Source organism: Tiliqua scincoides, chromosome 2 (genome assembly GCF_035046505.1).
Source record: "Tiliqua scincoides isolate rTilSci1 chromosome 2, rTilSci1.hap2, whole genome shotgun sequence".
Taxonomy (NCBI): domain Eukaryota; kingdom Metazoa; phylum Chordata; class Lepidosauria; order Squamata; family Scincidae; genus Tiliqua; species Tiliqua scincoides.
In genome coordinates, this window is record NC_089822.1 from 266,137,176 (window position 1) to 266,143,929 (window position 6,754).

Here is a 6,754-nt window from a genome sequence, read left to right on the forward strand (position 1 = left end):
GAGGCCAGGAAGCAGAGAGTGGGTGTCAATGGGCAATTTTCACAATGGAGAGAGGTGAAAAGCGGTGTGCCCCAAGGATCTGTCCTGGGACCGGTGCTTTTCAACCTCTTCATAAATGACCTGGAGACAGGGTTGAGCAGTGAAGTGGCTAAGTTTGCAGACGACACCAAACTTTTCCGAGTGGTAAAGACCAGAAGTGATTGTGAGGAGCTCCAGAAGGATCTCTCCAGACTGGCAGAATGGGCAGCAAAATGGCAGATGCGCTTCAATGTCAGTAAGTGTAAAGTCATGCACATTGGGGCAAAAAATCAAAACTTTAGATATAGGCTGATGGGTTCTGAGCTGTCTGTGACAGATCAGGAGAGAGATCTTGGGGTGGTGGTGGACAGGTCGATGAAAGTGTCGACCCAATGTGCGGTGGCAGTGAAGAAGGCCAATTCTATGCTTGGGATCATTAGGAAGGGTATTGAGAACAAAACAGCTAGTATTATAATGCCGTTGTACAAATCGATGGTAAGGCCACACCTGGAGTATTGTGTCCAGTTCTGGTCGCCGCATCTCAAAAAAGACATAGTGGAAATGGAAAAGGTGCAAAAGAGAGCGACTAAGATGATTACGGGGCTGGGGCACCTTCCTTATGAGGAAAGGCTACGGCGTTTGGGCCTCTTCAGCCTAGAAAAGAGACGCTTGAGGGGGGACATGATTGAGACATACAAAATTATGCAGGGGATGGACAGAGTGGATAGGGAGATGCTCTTTACACTCTCACATAATACCAGAACCAGGGGACATCCACTAAAATTGAGTGTTGGGCGGGTTAGGACAGACAAAAGAAAATATTTCTTTACTCAGCGCGTGGTCGGTCTGTGGAACTCCTTGCCACAGGATGTGGTGCTGGCGTCTAGCCTAGACGCCTTTAAAAGGGGATTGGACGAGTTTCTGGAGGAAAAATCCATTATGGGGTACAAGCCATGATGTGTATGCGCAACCTCCTGATTTTAGGAATGGGTTAAGTCAGAATGCCAGATGTAGGGGAGAGCACCAGGATGAGGTCTCTTGTTATCTGGTGTGCTCCCTGGGGCATTTGGTGGGCCGCTGTGAGATACAGGAAGCTGGACTAGATGGGCCTATGGCCTGATCCAGTGGGGCTGTTCTTATGTTCTTATGTTCTTATGAACCTTAAACCTTTTACTGCTGTTAGACTATTAACTTATTTAGGCTAACGTTAGTTACATGTGTTTATGCACCAAAACTGGTTCTGGTGTATAATACTGTTCCAGCGTGTGTGTATACAGCCTGTTGCTCTAATAATATTGTATAGCTGTCTACATATGCCTATATATGCAATCTCTAAACTTAAAACAATAATAAAACTTCAAGCCGAATTTTAAACTGCTGAAATATATATCTCTTTTTTTTTTCCTGTGCTCTGAAAACAAAGGAGCATTCACTGTGCTTGCATTCAAAAGTATCAACATTGTTCTAAGAGAACATCTTGTGGCAGGCTGCCCAATCCCAGCCAAAACCGAAACCTTCCCTTTTACTCTTCCACTCCAACCTACTTGGACATCTCCTCTTTACTCTAACTCACACATACAAACCAATCAAAAATATACGTTTCAGGTAAGCATTTACCTTGTTACCTTCCAACACCTTGGGGCATTTGGTGGGCCGCTGTGGGATGCAGGAAGCTGGACTAGATGGGCCTATGGCCTGATCCAGTGGGGCTGTTCTTATGAGGGGGCTCAGAAGGTGAACTGGGACAACCGCTCCCCCCCAATTGCATGCCAGGCCTGCTGTGTGGTGGCTTCATTTCAGTAGTGGGACCGTGGAGAAGCCGGAGCAGAGAGGGTCAGCAGGGTCCCCACCAGGGATGGCCAGGAGGATCCCCACCAGGGATGGCCAGGAGGATCTCCCCCAGGGATGGCCAGCAGGGTCCTCTCCAGGGATGGCCAGGAGAGTCCCCTCCAGGGATGACCAGCAGGGTCTCCTCCAGGGATGTGCGGTGGGTGAGGAGGCAGGGGAGACACCTTCTCCCCCCCAGAGTCCTTTGAAAAGCACCACCACCCAGTGAGGTGCCCAAACACCCACAACCTGCGCTCTACCTGCCCGCTCCTCTGCCCTCTCTGCTCTGCGCATGGGTTGTGGGTGCTTGGGCACCTCACAAGTCAGACATTTCTTTTAATTATCTGCCACTAATTATTAGTTATTGGAATTTGTATGTTTTAGTATCCCGTCTTGGGCTATTTGGAAACATCTTTTTGGGCACGTTTTTTTTAAAGAGACAGTATTGGGGTCCACATTTGTAAAATGTGTACAAATGAAAGCAATACCACCGACCCCTTCCTCAGTCAGACTTTTGTAACCACAGTTCTCACAGAAATGCAAATTGATCCACTTACCCTTAGAGCCCAATCCTGAGCTCTGTGCTGGCTCACCACCAAGCAGGGAGAGGTAGGTGGGAGTGTGGGGGGGAGGCAGGGAGGAGACATTCCAGCCAAAGTTAACCTTTTATTCTCCTCCACTCCCTTTTGCAACCTGGTTCTGCTTTGCATTTGGCAGAGGCCTGTTTTTGGAAACACCAGGATGGGATCCTCCTTTCCATTTGAAGCAAAGTCCCAGGCTACAATGCAATGCGCCATTACTTAAGAATAACACCCATGGAAAGCAGTGGGTCTACTTCTGAGTAAAAAGGGTTGCAACTATATGCAGCTCATCTCTCTGCTGTGAACTGAATTGCACACTCTCACTTATGTGTTATAAGTCATATGTTATATGTAGAGCTTTGGGCTTAACACACCAGACACCTTAAAGGTGGATTTGATTCCTGGTTCTCCTGCAGTGGTTCCCAACCTTTTTTACTTGCATATCCCTTGGCAGCCCATTTCCATAAATTGTACCCTTCATATTAGCAAATCTGATTGCCAGATGCAAATGTAATTAATAATACAAGCCCTCATCTGTATTAATCTGTAATTAATAATACAAGCCCTCATGTTTTGCCACATCTCAAAAAGGATATAGTGGAGATGGAAAAGGTGCAAAAGAGAGCGACTAAGATGATTACTGGGCTGGGGCACCTTCCTTATGAGGAAAGGCTACGGCGTTTGGGCCTTTTCAGCCTAGAAAAGAGACACCTGAGGGGGGACATGATTGTGTGGAACTGCACAGTCTGTGGAACTGCTTGTCCATCCCGTGCATGCAAAGACGCATCTAGTCCAGCATATGCTTCCATTTTGCACCCACCATCTGGAATGGCTTTGGAGGGGAGGGGAAGGGCCATTTGCACACTGTGCTGAGGCTCACTGCAAAACTTAGTGCTTTGTACCCCTCTCGCTACACCACTGGCCCAGGCCACAGGTGGGGAGGGGGGGCAGTGTACCATAGGGATGCCAGCTGATCAGAAAAAAATCTACCTTCCCAGCTTTTTTCTTGAAACCCCCAGGCATGTGGCCAAAATTTCTGTGGCTTTGCAATTTTTAGGTTTCCGTAGGAAAAAGTGCCTGAAATGTTCTGGGGAAATTGAAGGTTTGCCTATGACATTGTGGGGTTTTCAAGAGGTCTTGATCAAGTTCTGACCCGGTTCTGTCTTTTCCAAAGCAGTTGCCCAGCCCAGCCTGAACTCTCCAGGAATCCACATCCATCCCCAGAAAGGAGACTCTGCAAGAGTATTAGGAGGTTTCCGGGGAGCTCCTGGACTCAGCGATGTGATGCCAGGCTGGGGAAAGACACCAGGGAACTGTGGTCTGTGTTGGCCACTTGCAGCCTGCAGGGTCTGTGTTGCTCAAGGTGCATCAGGTTGCAGGGTGACCAGATGTCATAAATGCATAAGAGGACCAAGCACCCCAAAATGCAGGACATCCAAGAAAAAGTAGGACGCGAAAAAATAAAAGCTAAAAACTCTCGTATATTGATTTCATGTGGTTCATTTAAACATTTTGTCCTGCCAGCTGATGCCAAGGATGCATCGGAGGCAGCGCATGTGGAAAGCGCTCAGTTTCCTCTCCTGTTGTGAGCGAAGAGTCCATGACTCGCTGCAGTACAGAAGTGTGCTCAGGACGCAAGCTCTGTAGACCTGGATCTTGGTATGTTCCGTCAGCTTCTTGTTGGACCAGACTCTCTTTGTGAGTCTGGAAAACGTGGTAGCTGCTTTACCGATGCGCTTGTTTAGCTCGGTATCGAGAGAAAGAGTGTCGGAGATCGTTGAGCCAAGGTACACAAAGTCATGGACAACCTCCAGTTCATGCTCAGAGATTGTAATGCAGGGAGGTGAGTCCACTTCCTGAACCATGACCTGTGTTTTCTTCAGGCTGATTGAAAGGACAAAGTTCCAAACAACACAGTCCTGGAATGTGCTGGAATCCCTAGCATGTATTCACTGCTGAAACAGAGATGCCTGCGTTGGCTCAGTCATGTCGTGAGAATGGATGATGGCCGGATCCCAAAGGATCTCCTCTATGGAGAACTCCTGCAAGGAAAGCGCCCTAAAGGTAGACCACAGCTGCGATACAAGGACATCTGCAAGACGGATCTGAAGGCCTTAGGGATGGACCTCAACAAGTGGGAAACCCTGGCCTCTGAGCGGCCCGCTTGGAGGCAGGCTGTGCAGCATGGCCTTTCCCAGTTTGAAGAGACACTTTGCCAGCAGTCCGAGGCAAAGAGGCAAAGAAGGAAGGCCCATAGCCAGGGAGACAGACCAGGGACAGACTGCACTTGCTCCCGGTGTGGAAGGGATTGTCACTCCCGGATTGGCCTTTTCAGCCACACTAGACGCTGTGCCAGAACCACCTTTCAGAGCGCGATACCATAGTCTTTCGAGACTGAAGGTTGCCAATACATGATGAACATTACATTACCTATTATTCCATTAAAAACTATATTAAATATAGTTGATTATTACATATAATCTATGAAAGAAGACTCTGAACTGCCTGCGGTGGGCCCACTCGCAGTGAAAAGGAGGACATTGAAGTTATTTTCCAGGACATGAGGCTATAAAGAGGACGTGCACTGGAAAAAGAGGACATCTGGTCACCTGGATCTGGTGCTGAATTGGAGGACTGAATTGGTGCTGAATTGGAGGGATGATAGTGTGGAAAGCCTGGCTGGAGGAGTTGTGCCTTCCTGCCCTTAATGGGAACTGGAACGTCAAGATCTGAATTCCCTGCAAAGGGACTTTTAGCTAACAGGCACTCCCAGGGTTAAAAGGAGCAACTCCAGATTCCTAGAGAAGCTAATGGGAGGGGGAGCCACTACTCACTCCACCCCCTTCTTTTGTCCCCTCCCCAGTCACATCAGTGGTGAGTCCAAAGCCAGCTGGGGGCTCAGGGGGTCCCAGGGTAGAGGAAATGGGTAGAGGAACCCCCAGATGGAGGGGCTGAGAAGGCAAACTGCAACAAGCTCCCCTCCCACACTTTTGCATGGTGAATTTGGGGTCTGCTTTGGGGCAGCCCAAACCACAAGTGGTTTTGTGTCTCTGGTGGGGGTCTTGAGGTGGGCAGGGTGGGAACCAGGAAAGGGAGGGCCGGAGGGGGGCCACACAGCATTGCGGCCCCTGCAAATAGCAGCAGGATGTGTTGGGAGCAACACTGTAGCCCTGCAGCTCTTCCTCTGCTTCTGGAACTGAGGGGTCGCGTTTTTTGTTCAATCTTGATGTATTTTTGGATGTATATCTCTAATGTTGCTTTATTGTCTTATTATCAGTTTAACAGTTTTATTATTTTAAGAGCATCTTTGCACCTGGTTTTAACAGAGGCAGGTGGGACAGAAATCAGAAGGAAGGAGGCTGGATTTTGCAGCTGAAAAGAGTCCATCTGGACCAGCCATTTTCAACCACTGTGCCATGGCACACTGGCGTGCCACAAATGGTCCCCAGATGTGCCACGGGAGTTTGGAAGAGGTTTATTTATTAATAGGACCATTGGGGGATGCAGGCCTCCCATTGACAGCACAGTGTGCCTTGTCAATTGTCAAAAAACTGATGGTGCGCCTTGGCAATTGTAGTTCCTTACCAGTGTGCCATGTGATGAAAAAGGCTGCAAATCACTGATCTCACATAACACCAGAACCAGGGGACATCCACTAAAATTGAGTGTTGGGAGAGTTAGAACAGACAAAAGAAAATATTTCTTTACTCAGCGTGTGGTTGGTCTGTGGAACTCCTTGCCACAGGATGTGGTGATGGCATCTGGTCTAGATGTCTTTAAAAGGGGATTGGACAAGTTTCTGGAGGAAAAATCCATTACGGGTTACAAGCCATTATGTGTATGTGCAGCCTCCTGATTTTAGAAATGGGCTATGTCAGATGCAAGGGAGGGCACCAGGATGCAGGTCTCTTGTTATCAGGTGTACTCCCTAGGGCATTTGGTGGGCCGCTGTGAGATACAGGAAGCTGAACTTGATGGGTCTATGGCCTGATCCAGTGGGGCTGTTCTTATGTTCTTATGTAGACATCTGTGTCAGATCCAGGTGGACTAGAGCAGGGGTGTCAAACATAAGACCCGCCGGTCATATGTGGCCCCAGGAGGAAATGTATCTACCCCCCTCCCCCATTGTAATTGGGCTCTCCCAGCATGATAATTGACCTCTCTCATATCTTGAAATTACAGATAATATTTGCATATTTTCTCTTCTGTCATTTGCAGCTAATGGGTTTCTGTGCGAGAGCAAAGTTCAGACTTCTGGCCATCGTCTGCTTAATGGTGTCACTTCGGCTTAATGATGTCACTTCCAGTCCTCAGCAAATGCCATGAAT